This window comes from Rhinolophus sinicus, linkage group LG05 (assembly GCF_036562045.2).
Source record: "Rhinolophus sinicus isolate RSC01 linkage group LG05, ASM3656204v1, whole genome shotgun sequence".
NCBI lineage: Eukaryota > Metazoa > Chordata > Mammalia > Chiroptera > Rhinolophidae > Rhinolophus > Rhinolophus sinicus.
In genome coordinates, this window is record NC_133755.1 from 102,374,750 (window position 1) to 102,393,509 (window position 18,760).

Consider the following 18,760-nt stretch of genomic DNA (forward strand, 5'->3'; position numbering starts at 1 on the left):
ACCTGAACAGGGAGCGCAGCACATTCACGACCAGCTGGACGTTATCATGAGCAAGGCAACCACACCAAGTTGTGTCTCCTATAACATGTCACATTTAATAACAGCTTTATTTCAGAAATAAATCACTTGGAAGAAAAACTTCTCACCAATACAGCGCATTTAGTTTTCAACCTCAAAGTCAATAAACGGGTCCTGATATTTTAGATTTAAGCCTTACTAGCAATTTAAGACAGACATTCTAGGCCAGAATTCAGCTAATCTGCCACAGAGGCAATCTACACCTTTTGTGAAGCCCTGTTACCATAACTGTGTACATGAATGCTGCAGGAGACGGTGAGCTTAAATGTGTCCTTGCTGAGGAGACAGGCGCAGTAGCCCAGACCTAGGTTCAAATCCTGATGGCAACTCATTGCCTAGGTGATCTTAAGCTCATCATTGACAGTTTTCCTTTGTAAAATGAGGATCATAATGATGACCCCATAGTGTGGTTGTGAGAAGTAAAAGACGATGAACAAAGCAGAGCTTAATAGGCTTTTTTCCAGTATAAGCATCCGCATATCTTTCTTTCCTTTGGTTGGCATTTGAGCTTCTGTTAATTCTTATTCTGCTGCAAAAATACGCATGTCTGGGTCGGGGTGGGATGGGGAGGGGCGAAGCTGATCTCGGCAGCAGACTATAAGAGCTTTTATACACCTGGTTTTTTGGTTTATTGGGACCTCTTCACTGTTATTCAAGCTTTGAGCAACTGAGCCAAAATAGTCACGTGATTGTTCCATTGCAGTGCGTTCCCCAAGACCTGCTTTTCCCCAGCGCTGTACAAGGTGCTTCTTATGCAAGTAATCTTTGACGCAGACACAGAACCGCTGCAAATAGATTTTTCCTTAGCTGAACCTCCTCCCAGGCACTTAATCCTCACCTTAGGTCATTTCCTAACTTTCTTCTGTTGTTATTTGTCCCTCATACCAATTAAGAAGTGAGTATCAATTTTTGTTGTCTTTTCCACAGCTAGAACTACTCAGTCAACAGGAAACTCCACCTTCCCTCATTCTCTGGTCATCAACTACCCCAGACTCCATTATTGGTGGATTATATTCAAGGGTGTGCTTGTCTTTGATGCTTTGGATCCACTAGGCCCTGACATGTTTCAAACACCCGATAACTATAATTATCACCATCATAATTGTGCTCAGCATGTTACACCTGCTAGATGACCTGACATCTGTCAGTGACCTCATTGGTCACCAGATTCCATTCTTTTTACTAATCTGATTGGTTTTCTTCTTCTCCATACCATGTGTGTCTTATTTGAAACAGTTCACTCAATCAAGAAGGATTGCCTTTCTTCACACAACAGAACCTTCTTTGGACAAGAGTATATGAGTTAAGACTTTACCCTACTGAAACATACAAACAAACTCTAGCACCTCCGCAGCTGTTATATTTATAAAAAAATAATCAAATTCATTTTCTTGTAAGGTCACTCACCACAAATGTAGTGACACACAGATGCTAGTAATAAGCCTATAAATAAATGCTTACGTGTTTCATTTTCTTGATAGGAAAGATTCATAGTCAGTTGTGACATTTCTCCTTGGGAACATCTTTCATGTTCAAGAACGGTTTTATTATTACTGCCTTTTGAAACAAATGGGATATTTGGAAACAACAGATAATTGGTAAAAATGTCCTTGCCCTAGTGCTAAGAAACTTTGAAGAAGAGTTTTCAGCTGTTTTGAAGAGTTGTTTTTTTTTTTGTCTCTCTCTCTGCTGATAGCTTGTAAGTAACGCAAGTCGTAATTCCCACTGGTGCTATGGGCTAGCTATTGCTTTAGCATGAAAAAAATGAAACTGTTTATACGAGTCATCTATCAGAATAACTAGACGCAGCTGTTCAAAGGGGAAGCAGAAGAGACCAGGAAGTGATTTTGCCATTAATTGTACTGTGTTTCACCTGAAGTAATTATATGTTTGGAAGAACTGTGTTCTATGTTAGATTCTTTGCTCTCCCAGACATATATATTATCCCTGCCTTTCCCAGCCTTTCTTTCAACTTACCTCTAATGGTGAAAAGTAGGTATTGGACATGTGAATTACCTTAACAGTCATTGCCTCTGTCTATTGAGTTGAGGAGTATGTTAGCTTATTGTGTGAATTTAGGGGGAATGCTGCATAGTAAGCATGACTCTGAGCAGTAGTACGTCCGAGTAAAAATAATGAAAAGGATGTGATGTGGGAGTCAGTCCTGGAGACAAACACGATAACTCAAGTGGTGAGATATTTTGGCGTTATAGATTGGTTTCTGGACCAACTTATCATAGTCTTTCTTAGCACCATTACATTTAAATCAAATTGAGCAAGCTTTTGTCAGGCACTTTAACGCAGACTAGGCCCATTTGTCTTTTAAAAAGCAGCAAATAGGGAGGTGATACCAGTTTGCTGATTCTACCTCTTCAAAACCAGGTCCAGGGAAGATGTCTTGCAGTGTAGGTTTTATTTCCTCTGATGGATCTAGCTTCCAGTGAATGTGACGTTCAAGACTGTGGATTATCTCTTCTGTCCTGCGGAGAGGGATTGGGTTGCATCTCAAATCATCATGGGTACAAGATACGTATAATGCAACCCCAGCAGCATCAGTCTGTGAAGAGGGCTCAGGCCCTTTCATCGTGCCTTCCCTTAGCTGCTGTGTACCTTGGGGCTGGTGCCTCGCAGGAGCATTGCTTCCAGTTCTGTTCCATTGAAGTGAGGGCAGGGGCTTATCTTTAACTGGCTTATTTCATCCTGATGTTTGTTCATAAAATGTGTATGGAAAGACTTAAAATCATTTATGGTCTCTGCAGTGGTGTTTTTCAGGTGCTCTGATGAACATGCTGTATTACAGTAAATGACTAGACACTTTGAATAATCGTTTTCTTTGCTTTAAATTATAGTGTATAAATACTACTTGAAGGGATACTCCTATAGTTTGAGCCCTCAAATCATTGTGATTCTTGTCTAATGAAACTTATACAAAAGTATAAACAAACATACAAAGATTTCTTAGGTGTCCTGACTTAGGTTTCTGGGGAAACTGACTCATTTGCTAACAGAGAAGACACTTTCTGTTCTAGTTAACAAAATGGTGTCCTAAATGATATCGGTTGATTCTTACCTCACGGGAAATTATAACACAACTTTGGCAAGTTGTAATAGCTTCCTGTGGCTGCTATAACAAATTACCACAAATTTCTGTTGGCTTAAAACTACAGACATTTATTCCCTCATAGTTCTAGAGGTCAAAGGTCTGAGATCAGTTTCATAGGGGCCAAATCAGGGCTGCATCTCCTCAGGAGGCCCCAGGGCAGGGTCTGCACCTGCCTGTTCCAGCTTTTGGTGGCTGCTGCCATTTCTTGGCTTGTGGCTGCATCATTCCAATCTGCCTTTGTGGTCACACAGCCTTTTCTTCTGTCTGTAGAAGAATCTCTCTCTGATTCTCTCTCTCTCTCATTCTCTCTCTCTCTCTGTCTGTCTGTCTTTTTTTAAATTAAATTTGTTGGGGTGACAATGGTTAGTAAAATTAATAGGTTTCAAGTGTACATTTCTGTAATGCATCATCTGTATATCACATTGTGCCCTCACAACCCAGAGTCAGTTCTCCTTCCACCACCATATATTATGTTTGACTCCCTTTACCCTCTTCTACCACCTCCTCCCAGCCTTACCCTCTGGTAACCACTAAATTGCTGTTTGTGTCTATGGGCTTTTGTTTCTTTGTTTGTCTTGTTCCTTTGTTGCTTTCAGTTTTATATCCTACATGTAAGTGAAGTCATATGGTTCTCAACTTTTTCTGTCTGACTTATTTCGCTTAGCATAACAATCTCAAGATTCATCTATGTTGTTGCAAATGGCAGTCTTTCATCTTTTCTGATTTTCTCTTGCAAGGTTGCATGTGATTGATTTATGGCCCACCCTGATAATCCAAGATAATTTCCCCATCTCAAGATCTTCAACTTGTTCACATCTACAGAACTCTTTTTTTTTTTTTTGGTCATATAAAATAACACTCACATCATCTATAAATCCCATTGTGTGTTCACCACCCAGAGTCAGTTCTCTTTCCATCACCATATATTCGATCCCCCTTACCCTCATCTCCCACCCCCCACCCCCCGCCCCCGTTACCCTCTGGCAACCACTAAACTATTGTCTGTGTCTATGAGTTTCTGTTTCTCATTTGTTTGTCTTGTTCTTTTGTTGTTCTTGGTTTATATACCACATGTAAGTGAAGTCATATGGTTCTCAACTTTTTCTGTCTGACTTATTTAGCTTAGCATAACAATCTCAAGAACCATCCATGTTGTTGCAAATGGCAGTCTTTCATCTTTTCTGATTTTGTCTTCTAAGGTTGCATGTGATTGTATTTATGGCCCACCCTGATAATCCAAGATAATTTCCCCATCTCAAGATCTTCAACTTGTTCACATCTGCAAAACTCTTTTTTTTTTTTTTCTGTCATATAAAATAACATTCAGGTTGTAGGGATTGAAAGGCAGGTATCTTTTGAGGACCCATTATTCTACCTACCACATAAGTGTTACCAGGATGTTTAATAGAAAAATATCATCATCTACATTATTATTAACAGCAGTGCTTTTCAGGAATTAGCAACATTCTTTACTAAGAATATTGAGAATCTAAACTAGTAAATTTGGGGACGATTTGGCTTATGAACCAGAATGTTACAAAACACAAAGGTGAAACTTGCAGACTTAAAGATTTAGTGTTGTGTGGAATTGTGCATTAGAATTTGTGTAAGTTTTAGATTAGGTGTTTGTTACCATTGCTTGTCCACAATTTTGGATATTTTCTAAAATTTAGAGCTTTTCTGTTATGTCAGCATTTTCTGGCCTGCAGATATTATTGAGATGAGAAGTTTAAAATGGACTTTCTTTCTCATTAATAAATGGATTAGATATGCATTGATATGCTGCAAGCTATGAAAGAGACTGCTCAAAAATTGTATTTCTTTCCTTCCATATTAAGGGACTTGCCTTTTGTTATCATATAAGACTTCGATAACATGGAACTGGTCCCTTAGCTTTCATATTAATCCCAGGGTCTCCTTTTTGGATAACCAGACCCAGAATCTGCTCCACAATGGTAATCATTGGGTTCCATGTAAAACCAAAACTCCCTTCCTGACCCCAGCTGTTCTTATTACATCTCTTTTCCATTACATATTCTCCAATTAGGAGGCTTTGTGTTACCATTTGGTTCTTGTGGTCCTGAATTGCTCTCACCATTGCTTTGATGCTGACCACAGCTTAGTGGCTGGCTTCATATTTCTGTGTACAAATATTGCAGGTTACAGTTATGAGTGATAAAAGACCTATTTCACTAAAAGTCACAGCATGTAATTGGTTGCTCAACCTAGTTGAGGGGAGGCATTCAAAGAAGGTTTCTCTTTAGAAGCAGTATGTTTATGGGGATTTGAAGAATGAATGGATATTAGCAGGCTGGGATGGTGGAAATGAGGAGAGAGCATTCCATGCAGAGAGCGCATGTGTAAATGGCCCGTGGTCAGAGGGAGCATGGCATGTTGAAGGAATTGAAATAAGACCGATGAGGCTGAAACAAGAAGTCATTTAAGTGCAGTAATGTTGGTGGGGTAAGAATCAGATTATGTTTTTTTAGGCCTTTTAAATATTTGGTCTTGCCAGAAAATCATAGGAAACTATTGGATACTTGAAGCATAAGTATGGTATGATCAGGTTTATGTTTTAAAAAGGATACTCTGTATAGAGATGAGTTTACAGGAAAGTAAGAATGGATGTGGGAAGGCTAGTTAGAAGACGACTGTAAAAGAGAAATGAAAAAATGGCCAATTCTATTTTTCAGAATTCTTTGATTTTTTTCTTCTTCTGGTTTTCAGCATTGTGCTTGGATCAGTGTGTATTGATTTAAAGAAGAATATATAGATCTAGCTATGACTTGGTGTGGGAGAAAAACTCAGACTTGGTATGCTGTGTCTTTAGTTTCTCTGTTGTTTGTCCCTGATGCCCAGACTCAATTTGGAAGACTTGCAAGTTCTTTAGCATTTTGCAAATGCAGAGATTAAAATGTTCTAAATGTAACAAATCACTCATTCATGCATTAGGAAAAGAAGTTAGAGAAATTCTAGGGATATAAGGTAGATATCCCACCTCTCAATCCTTGTGGACCAAAAGTGATGGAGCAAAATTTAAGGTCTGATTAAGACTGCAAGATTCCTGAGGTTCTTAGTAATTATGCAATAGAAATTTAATCCACATTGGCAGGAAATTAGTCTTTGTAGGATAAGATGATAACTAGGTCAGTTGACAATATGGTGCGAATATTTTGAGCTTAAGAGGTCATTTTGATGGCTTCATTAAGACTCAAATATTCTATTAAAATGAAGATATTCTAAATATATCAGACTTTAGAAAAAGAAATCCAGGAATTACAAGGAGATATTCTAAATTGCAGATGCTTGATGTCTATCCAAGAATTGAATTAATAGCTGCAAAAATATGAAGTAAATGTTTCTGCTGAAAATGCTGTCAAATTTGCCTCAAAAGTATATAAAATATTCTGAGTTAAAGTCGAGGCTTTGAAGCTATGAAAATGTTCCCAGTTGTCTTTGGGAGTTGAGCTTAATGAGGTCTGGGTGGCCCCAGTCGAGAGTCCTGGTACTGTGTCCTGCTCCATGAAGGACAGAACTGAGGCAGCAAGGATGTGCCCTGATTGGCTTCTATAGGGAGGACCAGTATTTCTGTTTCTCTTCCCCCATTTTCTTTGCTTTTCAGAGATCAAATCCAGAGCCTGACACGTTTGTTTACCTGCAGAAGTGGATTCTAGGTTCTAGAGAAAAGAGTGAAAGCACAACCTTAAGGGAAAGGGTAACCTGATGACACAGATTCTCATTGATCAAAGAGGCACATTATCTCAGACCCAGTGCTGCAAATTCTGTGACTCACAGTGGAGTTGTTCCAACCTAGTTGAGAAGGGGGATAACCTGGCAAATAACACCCAAGGTATTATTTCTGGGGTCCATTTAACCCAAGGGTAATTAATTATTCATCTTACTAAAGCCAATTTGTAGGACCCACAGGATGATAATGTAGTAGGTCAATGCAGGTCCTTAGAGTCCTACACGCCTGGGTCAGATCCTGGCTCTACCAATGTTTAGCCATTAGACCTTGGTCACGGTACTTAACTTCTCTAAGCCTCATTTTCTCACCTCTAAAATGGGGGTAATGATGCTATTTATTTCATACAGTTACTGGGAGGATGAGATGACTTCATAAATATAAAGAACTTAGCTCAGTGAAAGACACATAATAAACTAAGTAACTGCAGCAATTACTCCTATTAGGAGGTCTTTCAGATTGTTTATGTTCTTTATCCAGTCCCATCACAGATGGAAAAAGAAGAATAAAAAATTTTCATAGAGTATTATGCCAATTATGCAAATATAATGGATACTCTATGAAAGTAATATAGATTCTCAAAGATAGTTATAAAATTTTAGGAGAAAACGTTTTTTTTTTTGAAATTCACCACTAAAGCATTGTTATAAACTTTAGTAAAATTTGTCTGATCCATTAAAACATTTATGGCATTTTCCCCACTTTTTAGAGCTACAGATGGAAAAGTGTTAATGGCTTACTGCATGAGTTTTTCTTATATTCAGATATAGTTTATTCTTGAGAAAATACTAACTTTTTAAGTAAATTCTGCAAGTCAGCGACTGAAGGGAATAAACCTAATGCATACATTGAATAGAATATCCTAGTGTTTTCTTGATTTGCTTAAATGGGATAAATCATGTGATTTTTTTTGAAAAATGCAATTTATATGAAAATGTAATTTCTAGACATTCAGCAGCCCATTCACAGGGTAAAAAATTGTTGCCATAAATCTCCCCAAAATTCCATCTTACATTCTTGTGACAATTTATCAAAATGAAATATTTTTCTGTAGGCATGATAGACAACTTATTATTATACATTTGGAGTTTTTAAAGATTCTTATATTGTTTCAGAAGCATGTTATTATTTCTAATTGCTTTAGGTTTTAATACCAATATTGTCATTAGCAGAATAAGTATTCCAGGTTATATAAGCATAAACAAAACCAGGCTATATTTGAAAAGCACCTCAGAGGAAGTTTGACAAGAAGTCATTTAGATAATTTAACATGCATTCTCTTCCCGCCCCCCATGTTTTGATATGCTACATATAGATACACGAGTTTAATTGCTCTTGGGTGATTATATTCAAAGGAATCACAAAGCTAAATCTTAATCCCTTAATTTCTAAATACCTCAAATTATTTTACTTGTGATCATCTGGTTTACCTCTTCTTTGCTAATTAATCCTAGAGAAATTCTTCTAAGAATTCCAACCTATTTCATATGCAAGTACCTGCTGTTGATGGTATTTTGAAAGAACCATTTTATTTATAGATATTTGGGGGCATCTGCCTCACCCATGATGCTTTTTTCCTTTGAAAAATCTTTCTCCTCTATATAATTGAACACTTGCAGCCATTTTTATTTCACATGATCCCTATCCTCTGAACTGAGGTTCAGCTTAATAAAATTGTCTTTCTATTACTTGAGTTTCTGATATAGTAGTCAATTGCAGTTTTCACTGGTTGAGTTTTTGCCATATTTGCCATGTATAGTGTGCAGTTTTAGCCCAAATTTGTAAGGGAAAAATAGGGACGCACATTATACATGGGTAGTACTAATTCCGTATGTATATAAATGTTTTTAACTCTTTTATTTATGCTTATGAGTTAAAAGTGTAACTCTAGAAATCAATAATGGTATCCATATGCAAATAATACCCTGGAATACGATAATCAGTTTTGTTGAATTTATGAAGAACTTGCAACCACGAAGATTTCTTGGCCTTCTATGATGCATGAATATCGTGAATATCGTAAATTTGTTACCGGTACATAAAATTTCTTGTACCTTGTATCGGTTCTCGTGCTTTGTAATTATTTGTTACATAAAATTTCTTGTACCATAACATGTTAAAAAATAAATAAATGTTAAAATTCCTTTATAATACAAAAAACAAGTACCGAAATGTAAACAATTACATTGAATTAAAAAATTAAAATGGAAGTTTGTTTTCCCTGAAAGTTTGGGCCAAAATCGTGGGTGCACATTATACACAGGAGCACATTATACACAGCAAAATACCGTAATTTTGGAGAAACACTGATTCTTAATCTCCTCAGAAAGAGGGCAACCTACTTTACAGAGAGAAAGAAAGAATGGACAGATTATACAGAGAGAAGCAAACTCAAATCCCTGAAGTCCCTTCAAGTCAAAGACAGTAATTTTGTTTCCTGACACTTTCTAGTTCCTGGTTCCAGACCCTCATGAGACTCAACTATTCATGAGTTCCATAAACTATTCCTGTGTCCTTATAACAGAATTCCCTGTGTTTAAATAGCTTGTGTAAGTTTCTGCTATTTGTAACAAGAACTTCTAATAAGGAACTGCATCCCTGACCACTGGCAAAAGGAAACATGGTATTTCATAGTCCAGGAAAGCTTTGTCAACATCCTTGAGGAAGAATTTTTGGATATAATTTATAAAATACAAAAGAGTAAACTACCCAGGCATATCCAAGAGTAATTTTTACAGTCAAGGATTTTTGCCTCTTAATTTTAAAAGCTTATTTGCTCATGTAAACGGTGATTACTGTACATATTATCAGAGACAGGTAATTTTCCTAAAGTCACAGTAGATACATGCCAGAACCAAGATCAATTCCAAGACACATGTTCTCAACTACTTTGCTGTTCTGCCTCCTGAAGTGATCCTAGATTTTTGGACAGTTGCCACACTTGTTCCAGGAAGCACATTTTAAAATTAGCCATATGTGCAAAGGAAGGATACAAATAAAGGAAGTTTCTGGTAGTCCTTATCTACATCCCTTATCCGTTCTAGGTATTCATCTTCTATCTGATTCTGTCCCATTCTCAGTCCCAAGACCACTAGAGAGTAAAATACTTGGATATTCCCATTATTCAGTAGCATGTAACTGCCAACCACCTGTCCTTACTGTCCCTGCCTGGACTTTTCTTGTGATTCTGTAGGACCAGGAGTCATATTTGAAATATTAGAAAGCAGGATAATGGCATTGAGAGTCTTCAAAAGAAAGGAGGCTTCTGGTATAAGGTATTTGCTTCTTTATATATTGTATAAGCTAATAGATTTAAGTAATGCTGTGAGTGAACGACCACCTTTGTCAGCTATCACAATTTAAAATTGGGCCCTAAAGACCTAATAGTTCTTATTATTTTAAATAAAGCTTATAGCATTAGGTGATTCCAGTATAATTTTGTTTTAAATGTGTTTAGGTGGTGATCTGTAGTTGACAATGACAAATGAACACAGCTTAAGGCTCTTTTCATATGCATTGATCCATGCTAAAAAGACCAGTATAGCTTTTATTGCTGTTGTGATTCTGAGAAACAATTGACAAATTTATGGTGAGTCAGTTACCTGCATGTAGCTGTTTTTTTTATGAATGTGAGAATAAACACTATCACTATTATAATGGCTAAAAACACCTTTGATAGAATTACTATAATTTTCATCACTTAGAGAATTTCCACGCCACATGATTTGGAGGTCATACTTGTAGTGACAGAGATTGGCTTATGTGGAGAGATAACAAGCAAATTGCGTAAGTTGTTATTGTTTCCATGAGTCTAGTAGGAAAAAGGAACAACATCTGGAGTAATTGATAGTGAAGGGGTGAGGGAGATAAAAGGAGATGGACTGGGAAGAATATAATGACTCTTTGTGGCTTTACATCTGTCATAGTTTTTGTGCTACATTAAAGTTTCATTATTTTCACATTTAGTGTTTTCATATTTTTCCATCCCCTTCTTTCTGCTAAATTTACCAAGTAATACAATGTAGATAATGGAGAGCTATTTCTGCAAATATCATGGACTCTGTTACTGGAAATGAACAAAATGTTTCACTGATACATTTCCTTCAAAATACATTTTCAATTAGCAGTAAAGTTTTTGTGTACAAAACACACTCTTTAAAAAATTACACAGAAAAAATAAACCATGGTATGAAAAAAGAAAACCTAAAATCATGGCTATTTGTACCTGTGTTCATTTTCAGTGGGACAAATGGTGTATCCACCTGCTTTTACAAACTTTATTTTCTTGCAATATTTGGTGTTTACCTAGAAATGCACTCTACTTCCTTTACTTGACCTTTCGCTTGCCACAGGATACCATTTAACAGTAATTTTTCTATTAATTTCACCAATGAGTTAAAGATACTTCATGTGTGACTATCTGAGGGCACTGATGGAAATGATTTTTGTAACCCTGTATTAGCATAATTATTATTTTGGAGTTGTTTATTCTTCATTGAAAGTTAAGAAAGGAGCCATGATTCTGTTCTGTCTCCATGAGTGAATCATCGTGCCACCTATTGCAGGAACTTGTATTTTTGGTGCCTTAGTTGGCTGGAATTGAAATTAAAAGATTTTAATAGCTTGCCCTAGGCATGTGCACTCCATGGACGTGTGGAAACGGGCTGTCACTCAAGATACCTTTACTTTAGCTAAACACTGAACTGCCTGCCGGTCAGTGCTGTAGAAAGACCAACAGGGAGAGGGTCCGTGTCTTCCTTCACCATGTGTTGCTTTCACTTCCTGTAGTACCTTGTACACAATCACACTTAGCTTCAGAAGTCACATAGGATTGAGTGTCTTCAGGTGAATATAGTCTGTTTTGTGTATCTTCATTTTCTCCTCTGGTCTGGCATAGGGAATGAGCCTGTTCAGTGCTTGTTAAATGTGTTTATGAATACCACATGTTTTAAACTTAACTCTGTTTGCCTGTCTTTATGTGACAAATAGCTAAAATAGCACCAACCGCATAGTGTGCCTGTTGTGATTTCTAGTAAAAGTAAGAATTCCCCTGATTCCAGTGCCATTTGTATTACTGAACTAGATAACATCTCTTCCTTGCTTATATCCATTTGCTGTGAAGTGAAAGATGGAGATTCAGTCTCTTGGAGCTCATTGTTGGAAAAAGCCATGGTATTGATTGAAATTGTCCTCATCAGAAAGCATGGTTGGATTAGTATCATCACTTTTTAGTAGTATATTGCAATTTTGGGGAGTGACTTTTTATTTAGAGATCATGCTCTGATTTTGTGGACTTCAGTGATATTTTGTAATAAGCATTAATTGTTAGCACCCACTCCACCTCCACTGAGAAAAACTAAGTTGTACGTGCTGCACTTGGGATTATAGGTGAGCAAGTTAAAGAACAATTAAGCATAGGAATACTTTCATGGACACCTGTTTGATGTTTCATGCTACGTGATGTGAGAAAGAATATTATATAATATGACAGTTTGCTGTATTCAAATACTAAAGCTCATTCAGTAAACATTATAGCATTTCTTTGTGTCACTTAAGTTCTGTGCAAGATACTAAAACCATGGTTAGAGCTGCCATATACCTGGGCTTGAACTTTCTAGGCAGCTCTTGTAGAATGGAAAGAGATGTGGGCGTGGACCTGGAGAACCTGTGTTCAAATTCAGGCTCTGACTCTTTGCAGCTTTATGGTTTTGATTAAATCCATTTTCTTTCTTGAGCCTCAACTTTCTCTTATGTCACAAACAGACAAATATGCTTATCTTAGGGTTGTGTGAGGTAATGCATGAAAAGCATTTGTAAACTAGAGAGTGTCCCAAATTTAAAATACTGGAATTATTATAAAATGTGTAGGCAGTTATTATTATGGAGCAAATGAAAAGCACTTTCAATAAAAATGTCATGCCAGCAGAGATCTTGCCAGAATGTCTTACCCAGGGCTCCTTTGAAAGCTGGACTCGGATCCTTGATTGGCAGTAGCATGCTTGGAGCACTTCATGGCCCCATTTTAGTGCTCCCACTGTGTTTTCACACAGCTTGCTCATTGTTAATTAAACTGAGCCAAGAGTGTCAGCATTTATTAGGCTGGACTCTGGACAAGCATGGAACTGCGAAAGCAAAAAAGAATTTAAAGTTTCTGAAAGATTATTGAAAATGCATAGACTTGGAGGTTTACATACTTTGCCTTCTTGTATATTATAGTTTAAAATAGGCATCTGTACCCAAACAAGGAAGATGCAAAAGAAATGTCCAGCTTTGCTAATGTTAATGGGTGTGTGGGTCTCTCAGCGCCACTGAAGCATTTAGATTTTCATCCCCAAGAGGCCTGCAGTCTTCACTCAGTTGGAACAAGTGGAAAAGGATCTCAGAGATAACTGTTAGAGCCAGAATGAGTCATTTTCATCTGGATGATGTGTTTCACTTTACACCTTTAAGATGGAAAGAAAAAAAAAAAAAAGAGCTTTTTTTTTTTTTTTTTCATAATTGAGTAGCGTAGCTCACATCTTGAAAAGCTATTGACAGACTCCCATTTCTTTGATATGTTTAACCAGAAGGGGCTCTCGATAATAAGCTATCATTTACAGATACTTTTAAAGGCAGGAGTGAATGGAAGTGAGAATAAAAGGAGAAATTATTTCTGTTCTTTAGTATGCCTTCCAGTTAAAAGGTTTTTAGCCTTGTCTGAAGGAAACCTGCCTCCATCACCTGCCTGGTGATTATCAGTGAATACTGACTTGCATCTGTACCACACCAGCATAAAGGGGCCTGTTTTTTCTTCATCTTCTTAAACACTTCTTTTTTTTTTGAGTCATTAAAATCAGACGTAAAAGAGTTTTCTCCTACTCTTCTTTAAATGAGAGCACAGTCAATTTTAAAAAGTTTTTGTAGAAATGAATTGTACGTTGGTGCTTCTCTAATAACCAGAAGAAAAAAAATGGAGAATTTCCTTGGAATTAGAGAGGGATGTACTCACATTTACCACACATTTATATAGACTCAATGTTTTTTAAACAGACTAAGACTACCCAGTGACACAATAGCGTATCCCAGTGTGTGAAGTTATGGCCAGGGAATCCTATGTGTGTTACTGTGTGAAGGTATTATTGTTAGCTATACGTCTTTGCCTGTTAGTACCTCTAATTTCTACAAATTTTTATGCTTCTTTTACAGGAATTTTGTTCAGTATGTAAAGGGTATTTAGGTTGCAGTTTATTGTAAGTCAAAATTATAGTGAATGAATTGGTACACACTGTAAAATCATTGTACAGTGTTTATTTATATGGTTTAAAAATAAATCTCATTAAAAATAATCTCCTTTAAACCACATAAATGAACACTGTACAATAATTTTACAATTTTTGCTTAATTTTATCATAAATTATTTGAGGCAATGCTCTTACATTTAGTTTCTTGCCTTACATAGGTCAGACATGAAGTCAGTGTTTTGTAATGTTTCTGATTTTCAAAGTGGTTAAAATTTTGGTTTTCATCGTAATAATTTTTAGCTTTTCAGCTTATTTATAACAACTAAAGACAGAAATAAAATGGGTTGTATGAAGAGACATTCGTTAATGGGCAAGTGTATGGGGATTAGAAAAGTCTGCCTGAATCACAGGGCACGGATGGCATTTAGTATCCAAGTCCTCTTCCAGACTAAATTAGCAAAGGATGCAGTGAAGTTAAAGCCTGCTGGTTGCAAAATTGGAAATTGGTTTCCTGGGGCTCTCCGTAAACTCTTCATTACTTTACTCAATCATGGTTCATTAGCAGGTTAACAGACAGAAGACCAGTGCACCTTGGGATGTGTGCAGAGTGAATCCTTCCATCTCCTTGAGCATCACTTTAATGTCACAGAAGATTAGACTTTGCATCAAGATGCATTTTCATACAGTGCTGTACATGGTCAGCCCACAGATCATATCTACTTACCTCTAAGTATTGTTAGGTGTTTTTATTTTATCATGCATTTCACAGGGCAGCAAAGGCTTTAATTCAAAGTGACTCTGATGGAACAAATAAAAAATCTCAGAAGGCATCTGAAAAAGAAACAACTTGAAGAGACTCAGTTAAGAGATTCGACTAAAGTTCATTTAATGGTTCCCGTTAACTTGGATCCAATTCACTGGAGGGGAAAAAATCTATAGGGACGTTAGTGCATTTAAATGCGCTTCTGAAAATGGTTGGACAAACTAGCCTTGGCTTATGAAATAGTTTTGCTCAACCTAAGCAAATGGCTTTGACTCTCAGACCAAAACAATTCATTTATCCAGTTCATATTACAAGAAAGTATTTTGATAGTCTTGTGACTCATGAAAAACACAAACTAGGAAATGTACATAGTTCCCTAGAACCCACAAGAAGTTACGGTCTATTCCTAGTTTGGTCTGATAAATTTTTGTTTGTATTACTCAAATGACCTGTTGTTGGTTGCTGTCTAAACTGTCCTTTACTCAAATCTTACGTATATTTCACATTCCAAGAGTGTTTCATATTCAGGGAGTAGGCCTAACTATCAAATGAAATAAAGTGGGATGGATGTTCAGTTTAAGAGGATTGGGTTTACGAGGCCAGGATGCCCCCTCTCACTACTTTTATTCAACATCGTACTGGAAGTGTTCACAGAGCAGTTAGGAAAGAAAAAGAAAGAAAACACATCCATATCAGAAAGGAGGAAGTAAAACTGTCTCTGTTTGCAGATAACATGATATTATACATAGAAAACCCCAAAAGACCCCACAAACAACTGTTAGGGCTAATAAACAAATTTAGTAAAGTTGCAAGATATAAAATCAACATATGAAAATCTGTCATATTTCCGTACACTAATAACAAACTATCAGAAAGAGAAATTAAGAAAATAATACCATTTATAATTGCATTGAAAAGAATTAAATACCTAGGAATAAATTTAACCAAGGAGGTGAAAGACCTGCACACTGAAAACTATAAGACACTGATGAAAGAGATTGAAGAAGACACAAGTAAATGGAAAGATATACCGTGCTCATGGGTTAGAAGAAACGCTGTTGTTGAAAATGTCCATACTACCCAAAGCAATCTATAGATGCAGTGCAGTCCCTTTCAAAATTCAAATGACATTGTCCACAGAAATAGAACTAGCAATCCTAAAATTTCTCTGAAACACAAATGATCCAGAATAGCCAAAGCCATCTTGAGAAAGAGCAAAGCTACAGGCATCATGCTTCCGTTCAGATTTCAAACTATATTTCAAAACTATAGCAATCAAAACAGTCTGTTATTGGCATAAAAACAGACACATAGACCAATGGAGTATAATAGAGAGCCTAGAAATAAACCTACACTTATATGGTTAGTTTATGGTTGGAGCCGCTAAGAATACTCAATCGGGAAAGGATTGTCTCATTGATAATGATATTTGGAAAATTGGACCCCTATCTTATACCAGACACAAAAATGAATTCCAAGTGGATTAAAGACTTGAATGTAAGACCTGAAACCATAAAACTCCTAGAAGAAAACATAGGCAGTAAGCTCCATGCCATTGGTTTTGGGGATGATTTTTTGGATTTGACACCAAAGGAAAGGCAACAAAAGCAAAAATAAATAAGTGGGACTGTAACTACTAAAACGCTTCTGCACATCAAAGGCAACCATCAACAAAATGAAAAGGATACCTTCCGAATGGGAGAAAATGTTTGCAAATCATGTATCTGATAAGTGGTTAATATTCAACATATATAAAGAACTCATGCAACTCAATAGGGAAAAACCAAACAATCTGATTAAAAATGGGCAAAATAATCTGAATGGACATTTTTCCAAAGAATTTATACAAATGGCCAACAGGTACATACAGAGGTACTCAATACCACTAATCGTCAGAGAAATGCAAATCAAACCACAGTGAGATAGATACCACCTCACCTATTACAATGGCTATCATCAAAAACACTAGAAATAGCAAGTATTTGTGAGGATGTGGAGAAGAGAACCCTTGTGCACTCTTGGTAGGAATATAGACTGGTGCAGCTGCTATGGAAAACAATATGGACAAACAAAACAGCAATGTCACTTCTGAGTATATATCCAAAAGGAAATGAAAACAGGATATTGAAGAAATTCTGTACTCCCGTGTTCACTGCAGCATTATTCACAGTAGGCAAAATATGGAAACAACCTAAGTGTCCATCAATGAATGAATGGATAAATAAAGTGATATATATTTGTACACACATATATATGTACATATATATGTATATATATATGTATACACACATATTCATTTATATATGTATATGTATATATGTATATGTATATATCTATATCTATATCATCTATATCTATATATCTTTGAATATTATCCAGCCGTGAGAAAGAAAAGGGTACAAGCTCTCAGCTATAAGATGAATAAGGTCTGAGGATCTAATGTGAAACATGGTGACTATAGGTGATAACACTGTATTATATCATTGAAATTTGCTAACAAAATAGAACTTAATTGTTTTCACCAAAAAAGCAAGATATATAGGTGATGTTTGTGTTAACTAGGTTGTGGGAATCCTTTCAACAATGTATATGTATATGAAATCACCTCAGTGTACACTTTAAATATCTTACAATTTTATTTGTGAGAAAAATAATAAAGGATTGGGTTTGCTAGAAAGAAAGAGACAGGGATAGAGAAACAAAAAACCCTAATGTAGATTGTACATTCTTTCAAAAGGTCAGTCTCCAACAATAATCAACAAATCAAAAATGGTATTTTATTTAATAGTGAATTTACATAGGAGGAAAAAAAACAATGATTCATCTTGTTTTAAATTCTGTCTTTTAAGATAGAGGGTTTTCCTTTTTTTTCCCCAATTTTCAGTTCTAGATTTCTTGCATTTATTTTAACAACTTCTAGGTCAGCCCTTCATATATCGTTTTCTCATTTGTTCTACTATAAAAGTAGACTTTTACGAAATGCAGCCTGTGTGCTGACAGGCCAGGACCCAGCTGTCTGATCATCGCACATTAGTGCTACCTGACAGGTCCAAATGTATTGATTGGAATGAGAGGTCCACCACCATTTTTTAAACCCCTAGTAAAATTTGACTCAGTAAAAGGCAGTTGAAATATATGCTTATTTATGTTTAGGCTACAGGATTTCATCATCATTTATTCTTTCTTGACACTAGTAAATGGATGAGATAGGTGCTTTTGTAGAAACTTACTCTGTAGAGAAACTGTGTTGTAAGGTAAAAGTCACTCCATCCTCAGTCTCCAGAAAATGAGACTAATTCTTGTTTAACGTACAGAGAGCAAATCTGGTGCAGAAAGAGTCCATGTTTGGAAGGTATTTGGGAGTCTGAGAGTCTGTGGGCCTATTTGGGCTGTCAGGCCTTTTCTGGTTCATGCCTAGGGGGACACGTGGGTCTCTACTATCATGGCCTTAATCGCCCCACTTCTAGGATAATAATACAGACTCGGGAGGGAAAGAGGTGTGGACTGGCCTCAAGACCTCCATCATGGAATGTAATTGCTTTATATTTTTAGGCCTTGACTCTAAGAAAGGTATCACATCATGCATTGACTTTCTGTCCTTTCCTTTTTTGGTGTCCTTAACAGTGCGTAACTTAATTCTCAACCATCCTGAATTTTCCCTCACACTCTCTTTCCCTGAGGTAATTCATCAGCAGTGTAGTATGATTTGAAAATATTCCCATTTGGTAAAATAAACAAAACTATTACAAGAAAACTCCCTTGCATAAATCAGACTGACTTTTTAAAGTTTATGCCATTGGCACTATTGTTTTAGATCATAAACTCTTAGCGCGCAAGAGTGATGTAAGCTT